We start from the raw sequence: 24,766 nt of genomic DNA, 5'->3' as shown, positions 1-24,766 counted from the left end.
ACATCCGTTTCTTCCAGGAAGGACACTTCATAGTCTAAATATGAGAATGAGTTTATTCTTTCTATAATTTTATATTTCAAATAGATGTAGCTTTACACACTTCCCAGTATCTTATTCTCTAAAACACTCCAATTCGGTGTTAGCTGTACGTTTATTAAAAAACCACAGTTGCAGTTTCAAACGTTTGGTCATTTGCACGTGGGTAACAGATGCTGCAAGCCCTGAAGTAGTCATCAACAAAACGAATACTGGCTAACTGACTACGCTGTTCGTTACTGGCACGTCCATTGAGCGAGGGTTTTATTTCATGTCTTCGTATAGTGTCACATAACAGTGTATGTTATTACAATGAAATGAACACCCTTAGCTGCATACAGACGATGCTCTAAGTCAACGGGGACAGTTGAAAATGTGTGCCCCCACCGGGACTCGAACCCGGGATCTCCTGCTTACATGGCAGACGCTCTATCCATCTGAGCCATCGAGGACACAGAGGATAGCGTTGCTGCTGGGTCGTACCTCTGACACGCCTCCCTCCACATTCGCAGCTGATTGTCCCGCACTATATTCATAGTGCCGCTGCCCATCATACGCATTACCCGCGGCTTCACTGCCGATTCCCGCAAGAGTTCGTGCACTATTTGTGCATCCGCACAGAAGACGATGGTCAAATGGCCGGTGAGCCTTATATATACATATAATGACGGTATCTGTTCTTTCGGTATGTTCGAAAGAACAGATACCGTCTTCATACAAAAGAAGTGTATGTGACTAAACTGACACGAGCATGGGAGCGGAGATTCACATTTTTATTTCTTGTATTGATGACTACTGGGGTGCTTGTACAGGTAAAACACACCAAAAGTTGAATCTTCCGTAGCGGATTTTTAGTAAACGTACAGTGAATGGTAAATATGAAGTCCTTCAAAGGTATAGCTTTGTACTGGGTATTTTCCGTGGAAGGCCACAGATTTTGTTTCTTCAGTGTTGATTCCCACGCCATATTTTTCGAATATAATCTGTAAATTCTGTACAGCATTCTGTGGATTATCCTCTGAAGACGCTATAAGAGGAAAATGATCTTCTAAAAGAAAACTATCTTTGTGTTTCTGTTGGTTTCCAATAACGCCATATAGTATTTGTTTTCAGGCTTGGATGCCTTCTTTCATATAAATAGGAAACGAAAGCCGTGAAAGCAAGCAGTGCCAATAGTACTTCTGCATATATTTGTCTCAACCTGACATTGAAATCTTTCTTTACATTAATTAAATTAGTACTTTAAATGTCCACAGATTGCTGGAGGACATGACCATCTTCCAGAATAAAATGGGTCAAATGGCAGTCAGCACTATGGGACTTAACATCTGATGTTATGAGTCCCGTAGACTTAGAACTACTTGAACCTAACTAACCTAAGGACATCACACACATCCATGCCCGAGGCAGGATTCGAACTTCAAGCACCTACGCGGTTCCGGACTGAGGCGCGTAGAACCACCCGGCCACTGCGTCCGGCTTCCAGAATACGTGCTACAATTTGCTTCTGTTGGCTTTACCTCTAGCTAAACGTTTCTACATTAAATTATCAGTGTTTTTAGCAATATCAGTGAAAAACAGACACACCAGCGGGACCCTTCTTTTGGAAAACCATACCGCTCTTCACCATAATGGTTGCGTAGTGTCTCTAGAGTTTATTTTTGCTGACGTTGCAAACATTTTATATGCCGAGTTCATAAGAGCCAGCCAAACCCATCACAAAGTAAAACATGTTTGTTTCATCTGAAGAACAGAGAAGTTTCTCGACAGCTGCATGTGAACTGGAATGGAACTGGAAAACACTACAGTGCTGGAGTTTATCTTTGTGTTACCCTGGACGTCTCCCTGACCTTCAAGCCACACTGCACCAACTTCAAAGCCAAGGTTTCATCGCGAAATTGACTACTGAGCAAGGTGACTGCTTTTGGGTGGGGTGCCCACCCCCAGGCAGTAAGAACAACTGCCCTGGCACTCTACTACTCCGTTGCCGAATATGCCGCTCCAGTGTGGTACAATTCTGCACATGGAAAAAATGTTGACACCGCCCTCATTGAAACCTGCAGGCTGATCACAGGCTGTCTGAAGCCAACGCCAATACAGAAGCTACATACATTTGCAGGTATAGCCCCACCCTATATTAGACGCGAGATAGCTGCTAGCAACAAGAGGCGAAAGGTCTGCAATAACCCAGCCTACCCCTTGCACGAATATCAGCCACCACCACCCTGGACTGAAGTCCAGGAAGAACTTTCTACAGTCTTCTGTTCCAATTGACAGAGATCAAAGTACAGCCATCGTTGAACGGTGGAAAGAAAGACATCCTGTCCATCCAGAGCGAAACGTAATTGAAGAAACTCTGCCACCTGGTCACCAAGAAGGTTGATGCACATCGAAGTCCTTGAACAGACTGCGCTCCGGCGTTGCAAGAACGAAGGACAACTTGAAGAAATGGACCATCGCACGAGCTGGAGACACATTGTATGAATGTGGAGATGAGCAAATTAAAAGCCATCTGTTGAAGTGTCGTCTCTGCCCTTACTCTTGTACAGGACTGGAACTGGCCTTGGCTTATAGCAACACAGTCAATGTTGCCAAATACTGGCCAACTAGTGTAAATGTTTTTATTATGTAAAAATTGATTTGTTACTCCTGTTAGTATTATTTAAACGTTGATTTTTACTATTTTAATGTACCATGTAAATATTGATTTCTTACTGTTTTTTCCCTTTCTGTTCATTTTATTACGTTTGTATCTCTTTGAAGTACTCATGTAAACAAATATGTTTATTTTTAAATCAGCACTGTCAGTGTCCTGGTACTTCTGACACGAATAAGTAATAATTAAATTTATTCCTTGGTATTTATTCAAATTTACTCTGTGTATTTAGATACTTATGGAAGATAGAAAATTAATCTTAATTTTTTAAGGATTCAAGGCACTTAAAATATCAAGGATAATCCACTTATATTAGAATATTATTTTTTGCCTTCGTATTTGTATCACAAAGGTGCACCAGTGCATAGGCCACATTTTTCAGAAGTCATATCTTTTTTTGTGAAAATCTTAAGCAAAAAATTATCTTTAGAGTTCACTCTAATCTTTTTGAGGTAACACTTCAAATGGCTCTGAGCACTATGGGTCTTAATATCTATGGTCATCAGTCCCTAGAACTTAGAACTACTTAAACCTAACCAACCTAAGGACATCACACAACACCCAGTTATCACGAGGTAGAGAAAATCCCTGACCCCTCCGGGAATCGAACCCGGGAACCCGAGGGCAGGAAGCGAGAACGCTACCGCACGACCACGAGCTGTAAACTGAGGTAACACTAAGAGATTGCATCTTCAGGAGCAGATTTACTGTTCCGAAACGCTTTGACAGCTTATTGGTTTGTGTTCACAGCAATATACCGACAGGATCCTCAATTATAGTCATTTTGCCAAACAATAAATGACCATAGAATGCTCGCGACCAATGTCAACGCAGCCCTTGCAACATATAGCGAAGTACTTTTCGCTTGGTATCAATTAAGCCGTGTTTGATAAAGATAATATAGTCTCATGCCGCTTTGATCTGGCCAACGGCTTCGTTCGGGAGGGTATGTCCAGAGCAGGCGTAATTAAAACGTATCGATCTTTCTGTCAACACGACTTGGCGGCAGACCGCCAGCAGCGGAACGGATGCTGCGATAGGTTAATAGTCGATGGAAGGTGGAGAGAGCAAGATTACAGTTTGAAATCCTGTCGACAACGAGACTGTTAGCGGCGACACCCGAGCTTGGTCTAAACAGGAAAGAGGAACCATCCTAGAATTCTCATTAAACAAACTGAGAAAGCAAGCAGTTTTTCTCGGAAAAATGTAATAAGAGCATTGGTTGTAAAACTATCTCTGCAAATTACGACGTGCAAAAGTGGTTGCAATTCATGCAAAGAGAAAGAAACACTGACTTGGTAAATTAGATACCTAACTGTAAACCAGTTCTCTCGTATGCGGTACCACCAGTTTCATCAGTGAAAGCGACTCGTCTGGTGTCATGAAAATGAAAGTGGCAAAAGGAATACTGTTCCTACGAGTAAATATATGGTTGCCCATTTGAGTGGGAACATCTGCTTGATGATCTGAGTTGAAGGGGTATGCGGAAGAAAGTGTGGTATAGCCAGTCATATTCTGATCACGCTATCTGCTGTGTTTGCGAATACATCACATGCTCGTAACATACAATTATGTTTTTATCGTTGGAAACGTTTCTTACACACACTATTCTGTGTTATTGTATTTATGTTGTTGTTGTTGTTGTTGTTGTCGTCGTCGTCGTCGTTGGTGGTGGTGGTGTTGTTGTGGTCTTCAGTCCTGAGACTGGTTTGATGAGGCTCTCCATGATACTCTATTCTATGCAAGCTGCTTCATCTTCCAGTACCTACTGCAACCTGCACCCTTCTGAATCTGCTTGGTGTATTCATCTCTTGGTCTCCCTCTACGATTTTTACCCTCCACGCTGCCCTCCAACACTAAATTGGTGATCTCTTGATGCCTCAGAACATGTCCTACCAACCGATCCCTTCTTCTATTCCAGTATTGCCACAAACTTCTCTTCTCCCCAATCCTATTCAATACCTCCTCATTAGTTATGTGATCTACCCATATAATCTTCAGCATTCTTCTGTAGCACCACATTTCGAAAGCTTCTATTCTCTTCTTGTCCAAACTATTTATCGTCCATGTTTCACTTCCATACATGGCTACACTCCATACAAATACTTTCAGAAATGACTTCCTGACACTTAAATCTATACTCGATGTTAACAAATTTCTCTTCTTCAGAAACGCTTTCCTTGCCATTGCCAGTTTACATTTTATATCCTCTCTATTTCGACCATCATCAGTTATTTTGCTCCCCAAATAGCAAAACTCCTTTACTACTTTAAGTGTCTCATTTCCTAATCTAATTCCCTCAGCATCACCCGTCTTAATTCGACTACATTCCATTATCCTCGTTTGCTTTTGTTGATGCTCATGTTATATCCTCTTTTCAAGACACTGTCCATACCGTTCAACTGCACTTTCAAGTCCTTTGCTGTCACTGACAGAATTACAATGTCATCGGAAAACCTCAACGTTTTTTTCTTTCTTTTTTTCTTCTCCATGGATTTTAATTCCTACTCCGAATTTTTCTTTTGTTTCCTTCACTGCTTGCTCAATATTCAGATTGAATAACATCGGGGAGAGGCTACAACCCTGTCTCACTCCCTTCCCAACCACCGCTTCCCTTTCATGCCCCTCAACTGCCATCTGGTTTCTGTACAAATTGTAAATAGCCTTTCACGCCCTGTATTTTACCCCTGCCACCTTTAGAATTTGAAATAGAGTATTCCAGTCACCATTGTCAAAAGCTTTCTCTAAGTCTAAAAATGCTGGAAACGTAGGTTTGCCTTTCCTTAATCTTTCTTCTAAGGTAAATCGCAGGATCAGTATTGCCTCACGTGTATTTATACTTTTCTCAATGTAACAGTCCACCTCCTTAGCTGTTTACTTAGTGCCAAAGACCTGGGTTCGATTCAGATTACTGCCAAGAATATTTCCTTGCTAGTGCTAGGGGGAGGGGGGGGGGGGAGGAGACTGGTACGGGTGCACTCAACTTCGTGAGCCCAAATGAGGACTAATAGAACGATGAACGATTAGTAGCGGTTCTTAAGTTAGTAACTCCGAAAACGCCTGAAAGAGCGATATGCTGATCACATACTTCTCCACACCACATCCCAAGACACGCCAGTGGTTTAGCATGACACAGCGTAGGTCGCGTCCGAATGACCCATCTAGCGCCAGAACGCGATACTCTGCATTTTCACAATTCTGAATTCAACTAGTGAGTGAAGTACACTAAATGAAATTTACACTCCTCTGGGTTGGCACTTCCTTCTAACGACCTTTTGCATTAATCGAGCATGGTATCCGTACGGCAAGGCACGGGAGGTACCTTTAAGGGTTCTTTGCTTAAGAATGTTCACACGATGAAATGTTACAAATTTAAATTATTGTATTTATGTTTCGTAGACAGATCATGAGCTTTATGATGCTTTTACTAGAAAAAAATTGCTGTGAGTACAGCAGGACGCTTAGTCTCTTCAATAAACTACAAGATGGACAAGACTAAAAAACAGTAATGTTAGCAAATATGAGCAGATGACAAGCAACTCAAAAATACATTAAATGCCGGTGTCACTTTGTTAGTTTTGCCACGCTACACTGAACTGAAGAGGACGTCGTTACCAGAAGAAAGTTGGCGTTCTACGAATGAGAGCCTGAGAAGTCGGATCCCTTAATAGGGCAGGTAGAATATTTAAAAAGGAAATGGATCGGTTAAAGTTAGATATAGTGGAAATTAGTGACGTTTGGTGGCAGGAGGAACAAGACTTTTCGTGAGGTGAATACAGGGTTATAAATACAAAATCAAATAGCGGTAATGCAGTTGTAGGTTTAATAAGAATAAAAAAAATAGGAGTGCGGGTAAGCTACTACAAACAGGATCGTGAACGCATTATTGTGGCCAAGATAGACACGAAGCCCATGCCTACAACGGTATTTCAAGTTTATATGCCAGCTGGCTCTGCAGATGATGATGAAATTGATGAAATGTATGATGAAATAAAAAAAGAATATTCAGATAGTGAAGGGAGACGAAAATTTAATAGTTATGGGTGACTGGAATTATGTAGTAGGAAAAGGCAGAGAAGGAAACGTAGTAGGTGAATATGGTTTGGCGCGAAATGAAAGAGGAAGCCTACTGGTAGAATTTTGCGCAGAGCATAACAATCATAGCTAACACTTGGTTCAAGAATCATAATAGAAGGCTGTATACATGGAAGAAGCCTGGAGATACTGTAAGGTATCGGATAGATTATATAATGGTAAGACAGAGATTTAGGGACCAGGTTTTAAATTTTAAGACATTTACAGGGGCAGATGTGGACTCTGACCACAATCTATTGATTATGAAATGTAGATTAAAACTGAAGAAACTGCAAAATGGTGGGAATTTAAGGAGGTGAGACCTGGATAAACTGATTAAAGCAGAGGTTGTACAGAGTTCAGGGAGATCATAAGGGAACAATTGACAGGAATGGGGGAAAGAAATACAGTAGAAGAAGAATGGGTAGCTCTGAGGGATGAAGTAGTGAAGGCAGCAGAAGATCAAGTAGGTAAAAAGACGAGGGCTAGTAGGAATCGTTGGGTAACAGAAGAAGTATCGAATTTAATTATGAAACTAGAAAATATAAAAACGCAGTAAATGAAGCAGGCAAAAAGGAATACAAACGCCTCAAAAACGAGATCGACAGGAAGTTCAAAATGTCTAAGCAGGGATGGCTAGAGGACAAATGTAAGTAGAGGCTTATCTCACTAGGGGTAAGATTGATAATGCCTGCAGGAAAGTAAAAGAGACCTTTGGAGAAAAGAGAGCCACTTGTAGGAGTATCAAGAGCTCAGATGGAAACCCAGTTATAAGCAAAGAAGGGAAAGCAGAAAGGTGGAAGGAGTATATAGACGGTCTATACAAGAGTGATGTGTTTGAGGACAATATTGTGGAAATGGAAGAGGATGTAGATGAAATGCGAGATGCAATGCTGAGTGAAGAGTTTCACAATGCACTGCCGGCCTTGCGAGAGCCAGTCCTGACAAAACTACCATCTGGTGAGCAAGATGTATGAGACAGGCGAAATACCCTCAGACGTCAAGAAGAATATAATAATTCCAATCCCAAAGAAAGCAGGTCTTGACGGATGTAAAAATTACCGAACTATGAGTTTAATAAGTCACAGCTGCAAAATACTAACCGGAATTCTTTACATGCCAATGGAAAAACTGGTAGAAGCCGACCTCGGGGAAGATCAGTATGGATTCCGTAGAAATTTTGGAACACGTGAGGCAATACTGACCCTGCGACTTACCTTAGAAGAAAGATTAAGGAAGGGCAAACATACATTTCTAGCATTTGTAGACTTAGAGAAAGCTTTTGACAATGTTGACTGGTATACTCTCTTTCAAATTCTGAAGGTGGCGGGGGTAAAATATAGGGAGCGAAAGGCTGTTTACAATTTGTACAGAAAGCAGATGGCAGTTGTAAGAGTCGAGGGGCATGAAAAGGAAGCAGTGGTTGGGAAGAGAATGAGACAGGGTTGTATCCTATCCCCGATGTCATTCAATCTGTATATTGAGCAACCAATAAAGGAAACAAAAGAAAAGTTCGGAGTAGGTATTAAAATCCAAGGAGAAGAAATAAAAACTTTCAGGTTCGCCGATGACATTTAATTCTGTCAGAGACAGCAAAGGACTTGAAAGTGCAGTTGAACGGAATGGAAAGTGACTTGAAAAGAGGGTATAAGATGAGCATCAACAAAAGCAAACGAGGATAATGGAATGTAGTCGAATTAAGACGGGTGATGCTGAGGGAGTCAGATTAGGAAAAGAGACAAAGTAGTAATCGAATTTTGCTATTTGGGGAGCAAAATAACTGATGATGGTCGAAATAGAGAGGATATAAAATGTAGACTGGCAATGGCAAGGAAAGCGTTTCTCATGAAGAGAAATTTGTTAACATCGAGTATTGATTTAAGTGTCAGGAAGTCGTTTCTGAAAGTATTTGTATGGAGTGTAGCCATGTATGGAAGTAAAACATGGACGAGAAATAGTTTCGACAAGAAGAGAATAGAAGCTTTCGAAATGTGGTGCTACAGAAGAATGCTGAAGAACAGATGGGTAGATCACATAACTAATGAGGAGGTATTGAATAGAATTGGGAAGAAGAGTTTATGGCACAACTTGACAAGAAGAAGGGACCGGTTGGTAGGACATGTTCTGATGCATCAAGAGATCACAAATTTAGCTTTGGAGGGCAGCGTAGGGGGTAAAAGTCGTAGAGAAGCCAAGAGATGAATACACTAAGGAGATTCAGAAGGATGTAGGCTGCAGTAGGTACTGGGAGACGAAGGTTGCACAGGATGGAGTAGCATGGAGAGCTGCAACAAACCAGTCTGAGGACTGAAGGCAGCAACAGCAACAACAACAACAACAACAACAACAACAGCAACAACAACAAGCAGCTGTGAACTAAATAGCGGAGAAGGAGACCGGTGCTTAAGGTCCCACCGGCAACGTGGTCAATAGAGACGGAGCATAAGCTCGGGTTAGCGAAGGATGTGGAAGGGAATCGGCCGTGATCCTTCGAAAGAACCATCCTGGCATTTGTCTGAAGCGATGTAGGGAAAGGATGTAAAACCTAAATCAGGGTGGCTGAAGGCGGGTTTGAACCGTTAAATAGCACTATTTTCAGTAGACCATATCCACACTTATACACAGCGGAGGATTGTGTACTTTAAGTGTAACTGGGCTGGGGGTACTAAAGCGATTGTCCACCGCTAGGTACATGAAGTGATGAAATGTCACACTTCTAGTACAACTTTTAAAACATTAGAAGCATGAAGTACTCTGCATAATCCTACTGTTTTGGAAATCCGAAGTATCACATTACATGTTACACTGGACGAAGTTGACGGACAACGAGACTTTGAGATAAAGACATCAACCAGTCGAATGAGCAGGAGGAGAATGGGAATTCCGTTCCGAAAAATTACGGTCATGCAGGCAGGATGTCTTTGAGAGCTAGCGTTATTTCTGCAAGTCAAGAGACCATCATTTTCAACGAACAAATGTCACGAGCGAGCTCAGTGTAAAGTTACTTAATTCAAACTTAACCTTAGATAACCTATCAGACAGAGGAACTTGAGTGAAAGAGACATCAAACCTAACTAAAATATGTGGTTCATTCGAACGCAGTTCCTCTAATCAACAAAAATCCATCGAGTTTCTAATGTAATATACGCACCGACTTGCTAGTGGACTCAACGGAGTAGCTAGGTGTTTTGGCACACGGAGTGTCATACTCTGCACCAACACGGAGGAAACAACCATGTGATGGGGTCCTTTCGGCGTCTGTAAATGATCTTCGTTTGCGTAAGACGGGTGTCTACCACATCCCAAGATTTTTTTTTATGCGACGTTTATTTGTATGACCGAAATGTGGTTACATGACGTGGGGATCCGAGAATGGAAATACAAAGTCCACAGAATCAAATACAACAACAAATTTCTCACAACAATTATTGCGTACACGGTAGCAATACGCACTGTTGAAGATGGAAATGTAGGCCAGCGTGTATCTCTGAGGAAACAGCAAGGCACATTCAGCCTTAAAACTATATCCTCGTTAAAACACATTACTTAATGTTCTACAAAAATAGACAATGTCTGATGGGAAACCTCAATCATTGGTTATGCAGTGTTAATTATAATCCGTCTAGATTGCAAAAATGTTTATTCACATAACCGGTTTCGGTTCGTCTAGAACCGTCTTCAGATCGGTAACGACAATGATAGTAATTTACTATTTCAGAAATGCAAACCTTTTTCATCCTATCCGATCAACATCAAATGTACCAGAACGTACCTGTAATTTCGGTTACAGGAGTAACCCGTCCACACACAACAACTTTTACAAGCTACGTCACATAAAATTGGTTGACAGAATGCACATCATTAATATTAATTGCAACACTATTACCGACAGATAGCGTCTGGTGCATTTATTACACTACACATGCACATGCTGTATTAAGTAAATTTTTATAGTTTACTTTTATCTCTAAAAATACTTAGTTAAATCTGTAGTTGTCAAGGTTAAAAATCCAACATTAAAATAGGGTCCTGAACAAGTAACACGCTAAAATTGAAGCTCCAGCACAAAATATGCAATAGTAGCAATAAATTTCAGGATTCAGTTGTATATAAGATTGAATGTGATGACTGCTGGAAACAATACATAGGGCAGACTGGTAGGAACTTTGAAACCAGATTCAGGGAGCACACCTACTCTCAAAACAAAACAATGTTTGGGGGCGCCCTTTGCTGCCTTAAAGCACTCAGTCACGAACATTGAACAAAACTTAGACATCTTACATAGAGGTCATAACATACTGGAAGAAGTTGAAATACACACCCACAAAAAGAAAGATCCGGATTTAATGCTCAACGAGCAAAGCAAGTTCAATCATAACGTCTATTCTAGTATTTATAAAAGCTTACTGAGATGATCGTTGTTGCGTATGGAAGGATGAGAGATGGTGCACCGTGAAGAAGCTGGAAGATGCGTACAGCGCCTAACGTTGGTGACGGGTCCCTCCTGCGCGGCCCTCTTACCCACAGCGATGGACATCAGACGACTTAACGGTTTGCGGCACAACACGGAAATAGCGGGAACCACGGAAGCAGACTATGGAGGAAAACAAGTCTACACCAGCGCCATGAACAGAGAAATCGCCAATGTTTTCGATCATATAAAAATGATAATTTTATTGTGTATTTTAATTTTGACAAGTACAGATTTTAACCTTGACAACTACAGATATTAATTATTTTTAGAGATAAAAGTAAATTAGGAAATTCTCCTTAATACAGTATGTGCATATGTAACGTAAGAAATGTACCAGACTCCCACCTGTCAGTAATAGTTTTATAATTAATATAAATAACGTACATTGCGCCAACCAATTTAATGTGACGCAACATGTGAAGGTTGTTGTGTGTGTGGTTGGGTTACTCCTGTAACCGAAAGTTCAGGTACGTTCTAGTGTATTTGCTGTTGATCGGGTAGAATGAAAAAGGTTTGCGTTTGTGAAACAGTAAATTAGAATCATTGTCGTTTCAGATCTGAAGATGTTTCTAGAGGAACCGAAACCTGTCATGTGAATAAAAATTTTTGCAATAAAGACGGATTATAATTAACATTAATTAATATTTTCTGACAAAGCAACCCCATAATCATCAGTTAGTTGATAGGGCCAATACCAGAATTGTTAAGTTACATCTGAACTGCAGTATGTTAAGCACCGACAGCTTAATATTCACGTTTAAAATCCAAACGCAAGTATTATTTAAAAAATTACCCATATAGAGAGCACCATTGGCAAAACTATTAATATCTGTGGAACAATGAAGACGAATCCATTAAGTATTTTAACAAAAAAGAAGCAGCTTTGAAATACACACAGGTCCAGTAACCAGCCTGCACTCCTGAGACTCGAGCGGTCCAGCTTACAGCTCCACCAGGTGCCATTGCGCAGATCGCCACCCCACGAAAAAGGCGTCTAACAACAACAAGAAACAGAGAAATACCAATGTTCCAAGGCTGTGGCTAAAACATGTACACATTGCCTCAGCAACTATGTCTTTTAACGAACAACTGTAATCAACATAGTCCTTTAGAACACGGTGATAATTATTGTACCGTTACGGTCACTAGATTAAGACACTTTGCCTTTGCATTGAATATGAACATTAATTACAAAAGAAGAACTACTAAGTGCACGAAAATGAATACTGCACAGTTACATTTTTTATCGGCGAGACTCTTGCCTTTAGGAAACGTGAGCATCGATTACTAAAAAAAAATCCTTCGCGGCACCAAAGACGCCGTGTAGTTACATTTATTATCTGCAAACAGCTTGACTTATAAATATATTATCTGTGTTTGACGAAATGAACACAATATTCAGTGACGCGATAAGTGCAGCATCTTCAAAAATCTTTTGGGAAAACGCTAGTCAACGGAAGTCGTGTAAGAACCACCGTTAAAAGACTAAACAAGTAATAAGCCGCAATAGTTCGTAATCCGGCTTAGCACACTTTAACTGTCATCGATGACGGAATGAAGGCAATGATATTTATCATAACTGCTTCAAGAACACATCACTAATGACCGTCCGCAGCCCGTGGTCTAGTGGCCAGCGGTACTGCCTCTGGATCACGGAGTCTCGGATTTGATTCCCGGCCGGCTTGGAAATTTTCTCTGCCCCGTTACTGGGTGTTTGTGTTGTCCTCCGCAGCATAAGAAATTAGACGGTGGGTCATAAAATATAAGCAGCTAGTGGAAAAAAAGTGTCTTCAGCAAATCACCACCACCACCACCACTATCATGATGATCATCATTTGTGACAGTGGCTGGATTGGACTGCGGAGAAACTGGGACTTTGCACGAACGCTAACGACCGTGCTGTTGAGCGCCCCATAAACCAAACATTATCACTGGTGATCAGTTATAACACTGTCAAGAAATTCGGAGTATAGTTTAACAAATATCTCATCAAAGTGCGTATGTGCTTGCGCACCGTAGGTTAGCATCAGGGACTAGACAAGCAAATACACGCACTTGTTCGATCGCGCCAGGCACACCTTTTTTTTGGCGCCAATGATTTGTTCCCCTAGCATGTCTTCCCCATACACTGAACAGCAAGCTGTCTTTCACACGTTCTTCCGTTCTGCCGGCTGATCTCACGAGAAAGTGACAATGCATGCCCAACGAGTCTCAGCAGCCGTCTCCGGTGGCGAGCGAGGAAGTACACTGACGGTAAAAGTCGCAACACCAAGAAGGAGCTGTCCGACGCAAACGGAAGTTGGTAGGCGGTTTTCTGCATCTGAAAGCTGGTGTCTATTCAAATTTCGCGCCAGTAGCGTAGATCTACGAAGACGCAAATCAAGTTTGCTTTAAATACACGCTGTAATACGGGGCGTTAGTTACCTTTGAAACTGGATGTGGTGATGTTACTCAAGAATGCCTATAAGGCTTAAAAGACGCCATTATAGACACCTCACCTAGATTGAACGAGGTCGTCTAATAGGGTTAACAGAAGCTGAATATTACTTTTCCGTTATTGCAGTAGGCTTCAGCAGGAATGTATCCACTGTACATGGTAGCTGGCAGCTGTGGTAACGAGACTGTACGGTCGCAAGAAGACCAGTTCCGAACGGCTACGTGGCACTACCAAGAGGGAAGACCATTGTTCCGGCGTATGGCTATGGCTCATCGTACTCCAACCGTAGCAGCAATGTGACCTGCAGTTGACAGCACAGGGACACAACAAACTGCTCAAAAAATGGTTCAAATGGCTCTGACCACTATAGGACGTAACATCTAAGGTCATCAGTCCCCTAGAACTTAGATCTACTTAAACCTAACTAACCTAAGGACATCACACACATCCATGCCCGAGTCAGGATTCGAACCTGCGACCGTAGCGGTCGCGCGGTTCCAGACTGAAGCACCTAGAATCGATAGGCCACCCTGGCCGGCAACAAACTGTTCCAAATGTTTTACTTCAAGGACGGCTTCGAGCAACATGCACTGTAGCGTACATTCCACTGACCCCAAACCACCGCCTTTTGCGCCATTAGTGTTGTGAAGTAGGGCAGGTTGGAGGGCTGTCTTGTTGTCTGATGAAAGCTGTTCTGCCTCGGGGTCAGTGATGGCCGTGTTGGTTAGGAGGAGTACAGTTGAGGGCCTGCAACCAACCGGTCTGTGTGCTGGACACACAGGACCTATACCTGGAGTATCGTCTGGGCTGATATTATGACAGCAGGAGCACTCTCGTGGCAATACCACACAAGCTGATTGCAAATTAGTGAACAGCATTCCAGGGCAGTACATTCCAACAGGACAGCGCTCGCCCACATAATGCTGTTGTAATCTGGCGTGTTCTACAAAATTTCGACACATCGTCTTGGGCTGTTCGATCACAAGGATGTGTCTCCAATCGAGCACATGCCATCGGACGACAGTTCTAGTGTCGTCCAAAATCTGCACTAACTATTGACCAGTCAAGTGCAAATTAAGATCTGGAACCTGTACAATACAATGCATGCACGTTTGCATGCTTGCAAGCTTGCATTCAACATTCGGTCGATTACACCGGTTATTGTATCATCAGTTCACATTTCCAACGGCTTACCTCGCGCTTTTATTAAACTGTGATGTTGTAATGTTAATCACTTAAATATACGAAGACAAATGTGCTTTCGAAATTTCATGACTCTACATGAATTATTTTTGGTCTTGCGATTTTTATTCTGTTAGTGTATTTCAGACGAGTTTAATAATTCTTGACTGCGCGTTTGCATGCATGCAGGCTCTCGATAGCACACAACAAAGTTAAGACCTTTAGTGGATAACTTTTCAATTACATATTAATTTCACGTGGGTCCTGCACGGAGGCGAGCGTTCGCAGAGTGTGGCTTACAAACTGACTAGTGTGAAGTCATAAGTTCGTTGAAGCGCCCGTTTATCTCATGGACTCCGGCGTTCCTCCACTGGCATCCTGGTCCGTAGTAGAACTCTCCCTGTCCACCGCATGAGCAGACCCTTTAATTTCCTCACTCGCCCGTAAGTTGTCCTCTCGCCAAGAAACCCGGAACTCAGGTCTACGTAAAAAGACACTCTTGGGCGTGAGTCTCGATACGGCGGTTACACTCTCCTTCAGAACGATGGAGGACCAGTGTATAGAGAAGAAGTATCTCATGCCCTTACAACAGACGAGGAAATACGCTACTGCAGTACACTGCCTTGGTACCTGGCACCACTGGAGTTTAAGAGATTCTGGAGTACAGTTTCAACTATGAAATAGCTTTAGGAAGGAAGTAGTCGCGATTAAATTTATTCTTGTAATTCTGCGCTCTCTCCCGAGTCTAGCAACAGAGCGACAGAGAAAATGCTACTTTCTCGCCTCTTGGAAATTAATATTCACTCTCGATAACTTATGACGTTGGTCTTCCTTGTTTGTATGTTGGTGCTAGCTGCTTGGCTGTGTGTGTTGTATTTTTTGCTTATGTCAAATTATAGTTGTTGGACGGCTTAGCCCCGCCTACCGAGGGTTTGAATTCCCTTGTGTGGTACTCTCTCGTTGCTTTGGCCCTTGAAAGTGACGCAGTCGCGTAAATTTTTTGAACATTTTGTACATCGACAGTAATTTAAGATTAACACTAGTAATTCTGTATGGTACACAAGATTTACTCACATTTCATATCAGAGTAGCACTTGTACCCTACATCCTCAATTATTTGTTGGATGTATTCCAATCTCTGTCTGCCCCTTGAGTTTTTACTCTCTGCACATCACTCTAGTATCATGAAAACGTTTCCTGAAAGTCAGTTCCATTAGCTACAATGTAATCTTTACTCACTTGTATTTAGAGATATTTGCACAACAAACTTGCCTGTTTCGGTTTATAGTGCCATTTTCAAGTGCAGCTGTGAGTGTTGTCAAATGTGAGTCTTGTATGCCACTTCTATAAACTAGATTTTTACTTATATCTGTGTAGAGTTGATTATATAGCATCCTAGGGGCAACTGTGAGCACTCTGTAATGAAATAATATTGTTATAATCATGTAGTTTTTAGAAGAGGAAATTTTTCAGGATATTTGTTTGACATCTATTTGACAGTTACAATCCTTACATGCGTTATTAATAGAATTTTTTGTCTTAGGGATTCAGGGATAGTGTCGTTGTTGGGTAGAAATTACTTGATTAAAATTTTTTGTATCTGTGTTACCCCAGATTTCATATATTCATACTTTCGAGAATGTCAGCAAAATTTGCTAAGTAGAGCTTGTATTACAGCTCACTTTGTTAAATGCAAAAGTTGTTCGGAGAATTTCTCATATGTATCTATATCACTGATTCTTTCAAAATATTAATAGTATGTCCTTTAGATGCGTTGTGTAAAATTCGTACAGTGTTTTCAGTGTATTCTGATCTGTGGTTTTCACTTTTAAGATGCAGTTAGAATGTTCATTGATTGTTTTCATATGCTCTCGCATCTTCACTGAATCTAATGTTGATTTTTCTTCCGTTTGTCCAGGCAGAAGTTCGTACAATTCTCGCAAATTTTGTACACTCCAAAGTTAACAAATTCTGAAATTTTGGCTTTTCATAATCGAATTCGTGTTTGCAGAGATTCGTCCTAGAAAATGCTACTTTTAGAGTAGTCTTATGTAAATTTCGTTCATTTTATTCGTTACTTGACCCTAATAATTTGTGGTCACGTATGTTATTTTTGTTTTAGTTTTAGTTTCTTCAGAAAGCTCTAAACGGAAGCACACGAAGATTACATTTCAGATACTGGAATTGACTTTTTATAAAATGTCTTATTTCGACTTAGTTCTGTTGCAATTCCTATGAACAAAAGACATTCATATGCTCCTTTCTTCAGCAATTCTGCGGAGAACCTCTTCAGCGAGAATTTTTTGGATCATTGGCCGTGAAAACACAGCGATCAGTATAACTTATAATAAAGTTGCTTCAATAAAAGCAACCTTGACCGCTTGTAAGTTCTCTATTTCAACAAATGAACTACTTATATGCAATCAAGAATCAAGATTGCTTTTTCGGCAAGACTTTATTAACCTCCTCATTGCTTATCTTATGAATCCATGAAATTTTCAAAATTCTTCTATAGTGGCACATCTTTTACGATTTTCTCAGTCTGCAACAGTACATTCTGAGAAATTTGTTTCTGACGTTTAGGCCGACGTTCGAAATTTCTTGACCAAGAATTATCTCTTTGTCTGTGCTAACCTGCTATGTTTGTTTTCCTTGTTTCGTCCGTTATGTGTTTTGCTTCCAAGTAGGAGAATTCCTTAACTTCGTCTGTTTCGTGATCCTTAATTTTATGTTAATTTTATCGCTGATCTCATTTCTGATGCTCCCCATTACTTTCGTCTGTCTTCGCTTTACTCTGAATCCACATTGCTTAAGCTCTAAACTGTTCAATTCTTTTGCGATGATAACTAATTTTTTTGGTATTATACTGCCAAGCTAATTTCGTCAAAAGTAACAACGATGGCAACCGTTGTTGCCTCTCACTTCGCAAGACAGTTTGAATCATTCCCTCGACTCAGAATTTTTCTAAAGCACTTCGTACATGGAAAGAGCTGTATTTTGTTTGGCTTTTCTTGGCAAACGCCAAGGAAATTTTGAAAACAAGCCTTTCTGTAGCGTTTTGCAAATAATTTTATGTCTTTTTCCCACCCCAAATCTCCCCACATACATAACGACATATATATTACGATTGTGACTGTTTATCGCCAGTGGCATAGTAAGATGGAATAGTATGTTCAAAGCCCTTAGAGGACAGAGAACGACAAATCTTTTACATCTACAGAGAAAGGAATAAATGTCGGAGGTCAGAACAGACAAGTTCTTGTTAAGATAGGTATAATTCAGACATGCAGATTGTCACCAATGTCGCAAAATTTTGGAACGTTAATAAAAATCGAGATATTAATGCTGAGACTGCCAGGCGACATAATATGGCTGTCAAGGCCAAATGTAAGGAAGGTTTAAAAGCTTATTGCTAGGAATGGGCAATGCACTTATCACGGAATAAGGCGTAATAACGACTTTCTTCACATCAAAACTAAGAACCTACGGTTGCAGGAGTGTATGGATTCTCCCATCTAGGAAGTGAGATAACACAGGATGAGCACAAGGACTGTTACAGGCACAGGAAAGCACACTTTTCCTGAGGAATGAGCACCACTGGTACTGGCATGCGAATGATGAAGTTACTAAAAGCGTGAGTGGAATGCATCATTTTATAGAACTGAAACTTCGGCAATCGAAAATACGGAGAACAAGAAAACGGAAGCATTAGAAATGTGGCGGTATCTAAAAATGTTGAGATTATGTGGACAGATAAAATGCAGAATGTTTAACTGAGAGACATTTACCAAAAGAACTGAAAGACAGAACGGTAGTTATAGTATACAGGAATGGATAACCTGGCGTTGAGATAAGCAGGAGGGGGGGGGGGGGGGGCGGAATAGTCGAGGGACAAAGACCATTCCTGTCCTCTCCAGAAGACATGCAACACAGCCATACATTGAAGATTCGCTGAGCTGCCTATTACGCAGGCGACACTCAATTGAGGGTAGCCCCCGGAGAGGGCGCCACACAAAAAGGTATCTGCCGTATGTCATACAGATAGTTCCGAAGTGGACGTAAATTATCACCCACAGTGTCCGCAGATTATCAACGGTATTTAAAGACAACACCAGGACCGTGTCTACCATGCACCACCAAGATGAGCCAAACTGGACATTCTGCAAGTCATCTTATTTATTGTTCACTGGATCCAGGACGATTAGAGTTAAAGACAGATCAGTGCAACTGAACACTGAACTATTTCCAGCCATCAGCTTCATACTGCGGTTAAGCATTTGTAAAGTTTCTGTTAACAAAGTATCAGAATATGTTCCTAATCTGTATCGCCATCAGTTTGCTCTTGAAGTTGCCTAACCATATTTTGACCTAAGACAAGGTATCACGATTGTAAGCCACCTCATATCATCAACTTGGTGGTAGGAAATTCGCTTCGTACCACATATTTACCTTTGAGGGTAATCATTTGGTGAATACAACTGTATCACGAAAACCTCCCTCAAAGAAGGTGGTGCATCACACATTTGGTAAATCTGAGTTTAAATTGAAATAAACTGTTACATCATATGAGATACGCTACGTTAGCATTATATGTCTTTTTCTGTTTGCAGATTGAGTTATTTGTAGTTGTAAAGTTGACCTTTCTGGAAAAACGTTGCATATCTGTGAAAATGGCGGACTTGAGTGACGAAAGTTTCAGTCCAAAGGATATTGTATAATTAAATAATAGGATAGATACAAAGGAAAATACATTCATTAATTTAGAAGCAAGGCGTTAAGAAAAACGGCAGGAACAGTGGAAAAACTTATATTTTTTGCAGCTGTAAGGACGTGCCTTAATAACTACAATGAAAGTGATACGTATAAGAACGTTGTATATCACTATAACGTAAAAATTGTACGCTGGAATAATTTGCTTGCTCTGGCCACTCATTTGACAAGAAAAATAAAAACGCTAGTCAGTGATACTTCTGTGGAGCTACTTTGTTTTGACGGTCATTTTTAGAACAGCAGAGCATAAGTTCATTGTTTCAAGGCATAGCTCTCTGCCTTGGCACCTTACTTTTACATTAAAGGGAAAAAACAAGAGTAATGAATGTCATGATTACCTATGAGTGAAAGTACGTAAAATGTTAAGCTTGTCTATCTTTCATTGCAAACAGAATGAACCAGAATGATTTCGTTGCTATCAGTGTCCTTGACACAATTATAAAGTCTGACCCAAAATTGAAAATCACTAGTTACATGGTTGAATATCAATAAGGTGTTACATCATCATTATCTGAGACTGCTGAAATCCCTGAATTGAGAAGATCTGCGCGATGTTAGAATGTGAGCATACATATATATGATCATCAGGAGATGGTTAGTAACAAGAACAACGTAAACCACGTGATGTACTATTTACTTGGGTCAAACTACTGAGGTATCTCTGCACTTTGGGGAATGCACTGAATAACATTTATACTTCATTTTGTCGTACTCTAACAGGTACATTTGTGCCACTAATATAACTACTCATTATTATTATTATTATTATTATTATTATTATTATTATTATTATTATTATTATTACTATTATCTGTTCATAATGGTTTACGTAGGAAAAAATGTTGATGCTACTGTTGATTCTTGCGTAAGGATCGGTAGGTAGAAATGTATTGCTAGAAAAGAGAAACCTGGAAGGAAGTTCCTGTTCGTAAAGGACAGAATTAACAGGCCATATAAAATTGCGTACGGGTGCATAGTTCCACTGCAAATAACTGTTGGGCGTACACATAATAAAATTACTGGAGTAATCACATTACTGGAGAGCAGATTGCTGGTTCAGTACTCACTGATGGTTCGATAAGCAAGGAAAAATTATATTAGAGCAATCTGTATGCTGAATCATGCTTACGCAACACTAGTTAACGCCATCACTGTCGTAGCTCAACGCATAGTCGCTATCAATCAATTTATTCTTTCAGTGGATTCGTAAAAGTGCATGAATGAATATGTTCTTTCCTGAGACCTAATACATTTGTGGAATTTAATCTTCGTGTTTTCCAAGACAGTCACGTAACCTGTGCTAGTATCCCACCTGCCAGTTATGTTGAGCCCAGTCATGAACTGTTTGGTTTTGTTAATACTAATCACTGAAGTGCAGAAAATATGAATAAAATCACTAGCTAACTTAAAGAAAGACTGCACATCTTGCACTGCGTAATCTGAATTGAAAACGTGCTTGTTGGAGAAAATAAATAGTGTCTTTCTGTGTTCTGATTTGAAATCACTCTTAAATTAGTATGTTATACTAAGGGTGAATTCTGTGCGCTGGATTTCTGCCGCAACAGGGTTTCAAATACCAAATTCCAGGATTACGTTTGCTCATTGCCTGAATAGATATCGTAAGAGACGTATCCTTTTAAAGCAAGACAGTTGATTTAAAAAATATTAAGAGAAATAAATTTGTTTGTCTATTAATACGTGATTGTAGGAAGCTATGTACGTAAATCTGCTGACAGTAATTAATCTTGCCAATTCCTTTAGACCTGAGATAAATTCTGGAAATTTCCATTTCATATGGGGTTGGCCCACCCTTAACCTTGATGACGGCTTCCACTCTCGCAGGCATACGTTCAGTCAGGTGCTGCAAGGTATCTTAGGGGATATCAGCCCATTCTTCCCGAAGTGTTGCACTGAGGAGTGGTTTCGACGTCGGTCGGCGAGGCCTGGTAAGAAGTCGCCATTCGAAAATATCCCAAAGGTCATGACTCTGTGCAGGTCAGTCATTTACACGGATGTTATTGTCGTGTAACCACTCCGCCACAGACTGTGCATATTGAACAGGTGATAGATGATGTTGAAAGAGACAATCGCTATCCCCGAAATGCTCTTCAACAGTGGGAAGCAAGAAGGTGCATAAAACTTAGATGTATGTCTGTACTGTGATAGTGCCACGCCAAGTAAGGGGCCAAGCCCCGTCCATGAGAAACACGACCACACCTTACAACCACCGCCTCCGAATTTTACTGTTGGCACTACACACGCTGGCACATGACGCTCACCGGCCATTCGCCATACCCACAAACTGCCATCGGATCGCCACGTTGTGTGCCTCGATTTTTCACTCCACACAACGTTTTTTCACAGTTCAATCCTCCAATGTTTACCCTCATTACACCAAGCGATGCGTCGTTTGGCATTTACCGGTGTGATGTGTGGCTTATGAGAAGCCGCTCGACCATGAAATCCAAGTTTTCTCACCTCCCGCCTAACTGTCATAGTACCTGGAGTGGATCCTAATACAGTTTGGAACTCCTGTGTCGTGGTCTGGATAGATGTCTGGATAGATGTCAGTCAGCAGACGACGTCGGTCTCTACGTTTTTGTACTGTACGCGTCCTTCCACGTTCTCGCTTTACTCTCACATCGGATACAGTACCCTAGGGATGATTAGCAGTGTGGAAATCTCACGTACAGACGCAGGACGCAAGCTACGCCCAGTCACGTTCGAAGTCCTTGAGTTCTCCGGAGCGCTCCATTCTGCTCTCCCACGATGTCAAATGACTACTGAGGTCGTTGATATGGAATAACTGGCAGCAGGTGGCAGCACAATGCACCTAATATGAGAAACGTATGTTTTTGGGGGTGTTCGAATACTTTTGATCACATAGTGTACGTCCTCGAAAATTCAATACACATGCACTATTAAAATACATTTATAGAAAGTAAAGTCAGAATGACAGATGCGGGATGCGATACAGCTCAGCGCGATTCCCATCATACTTGTTTAGCCTTGCTTCATCCCCTGTGTAAAATCGTAAATTATCTAATTTCTTGGGAAACATCCTTAGTGTTATAAACCATACAATAATACAAGCATGCTAGGCAGCGAACGTGACGTAATGGGTGGTGCATGTGCTCATCAGTGGTTGCACATAAATCAGTCCCCAGTTTTTTTATTCAGCATCCGCACTCAGATTCTTTCGTAGAGATTAGCAGGCATTTCAAAATACAATACTCGCCTTTCATGCTACAATGGTGCTCTGAATCTTACATGGACAACAGTAATCACAAGAAGTAACAATACATGACACAGTCCTTTCAGCATTTATTTGTTTCTTTAGTGCTGACAGTCCTCCATTAGAGAAAGAATTAAGGGAACGTGGCCTGGAGTAGCTTCTCCTAATGAAGCTGAAAAACCTCATTACCATTAATTACGTATGGATTTAAAATTTCTCTCATGGAGCTGGGGTCACTTTTGATATCATTACAAGACGTACTATAGAAAAATAAGTGGTCAGGGCGTGAAACCGACAATAAGTGACCGTGTTTGGATTGCTCTGTTTTGCCCAAACACTGGAGCTGTGAACTGAGAAAAATCAATACAGATTCCTTACAGAGGGCTATATTACTCCAAAAATTGAAAATACTTTGCCTAGTATCTTCTACAGTTCATTGCAAGGCTCCCAAACACTGCCGCTTTTCTACACTGACTTTCCTATACAACGAGCTCAGGGCCGTACCTCGTGCACCACATAGTGGAAAGCTCCCATTAGCTGTTTGCCTCTACGAGCTTTGGGCTCAGTCATTTAATTAAGTCCCAGAGGACCACGATTCTGGGAACGCAGCGCAAAAAAAAAAAAAAAAAAAAGGAGAGATTGCCGGAAAAAGCTCTTAGAGAGGAAACTTTCTCTAGCGTAATACGCCACAGCACGGCAACGTAATTTTTCTGGTAGTAAATGCGCAAGGCGTAACACAGTCAAGTTCATAACTTACGTGAAAGGGATCACTTGAACTCATACTGCAAATAAAACTTACTCTTGCGAAATGACGTAGAACCTAGTTTAACTACTGAAATGAACGTTATATAACAAATTCGATGTCAAGTAGAAAGGTAACAGCAAAGTGTGAATTCGACTGTTCTGGCATCAGTTCCACCTTTTAATTAGCTGCCCTATATCCCTCTTTCCTTTCGGTTTGCGGTGTAAGGAGATCTTCCTAATACATGTCTCTGCCATTCGTTCCCGATGGCCCGGCCAGTTTTGTTTATTTTCTCCTGTTTTGTGATGTACTACGAAAATAGGCAATATCTGAAAATAAACTTTTATTGAGAAATTATATAAATATCTGAAGATGGCCTTGTAAGCCGAAAACCGGTTAGCAATAAAAGTAATATTGTAGAACAAAAGCAAACTGGTGCTTTTCATTTATTTTAATGAGAAAGATAGAGTAGGATTTCCCTAGATAATCTTCCTCAACTTATTGCCCTACTCTCACTTTTATACGAACTTCCTCTTTGTTTTCTGGCAAACAATATTATACCATAGTGTACATCCACTGCAACTTCGCCTCCACAACTCGTCGTCCGACAAAGCTTTGAACAAATAGTTTATCTTCATTGGACCATAAAGGTAAAACCACTTTCAGCCAGACCAGACTTTACGATGGATGTTCAGCAACAGAAAGCCAAGATTTCACAGCTACATCTACATCTACATCTACATCCGTACTCCGCAAGCCACCTGACGGTGTGTGGCGGAGGGTACCCTGAGTACCTCTATCGGTTCTCCCTTCTATTCCAGTCTCGTGTTGTACGTGGAAAGAAGGATTGTCGGTATGCTTCTGTGTGGGCTCTAATCTCTCTGATTTTATCCTCATGGTCTCTTCGCGAGATATACGTAGGAGGGAGCAATATACTGCTTGACTCTTCGGTGAAGGTATGTTCTCGAAACTTCAACAAAAGCCCGTACCGAGCTACTGAGCGTCTCTCCTGCAGAGTCTTCCACTGGAGTTTATCTATCATCTCCGTAACGCTTTCGCAATTACTAAATGATCCTGTAACGAAGCGCGCTGCTCTCCGTTGGATCTTCTCTATCTCTTCTATCAACCCTACCTGGTGCGGATCCCACACTGCTGAGCAC

At 41.0% G+C, this 24,766-nt stretch overlaps 1 non-coding gene across 1 annotated transcript; it reads right to left on the bottom strand.

The window, feature by feature from the left end:
* Positions 1-414: 414 nt before the first annotated feature.
* Trnat-ugu (transfer RNA threonine (anticodon UGU)) lies at positions 415-488 on the bottom strand. Its single transcript has one exon. It is a non-coding gene; the product is annotated as a tRNA-Thr (tRNA).
* Positions 489-24,766: the final 24,278 nt, after the last annotated feature.

This window comes from Schistocerca gregaria, chromosome 8 (genome assembly GCF_023897955.1).
Source record: "Schistocerca gregaria isolate iqSchGreg1 chromosome 8, iqSchGreg1.2, whole genome shotgun sequence".
NCBI lineage: Eukaryota > Metazoa > Arthropoda > Insecta > Orthoptera > Acrididae > Schistocerca > Schistocerca gregaria.
This window is presented reverse-complemented; position numbering and strand designations above follow the sequence as displayed.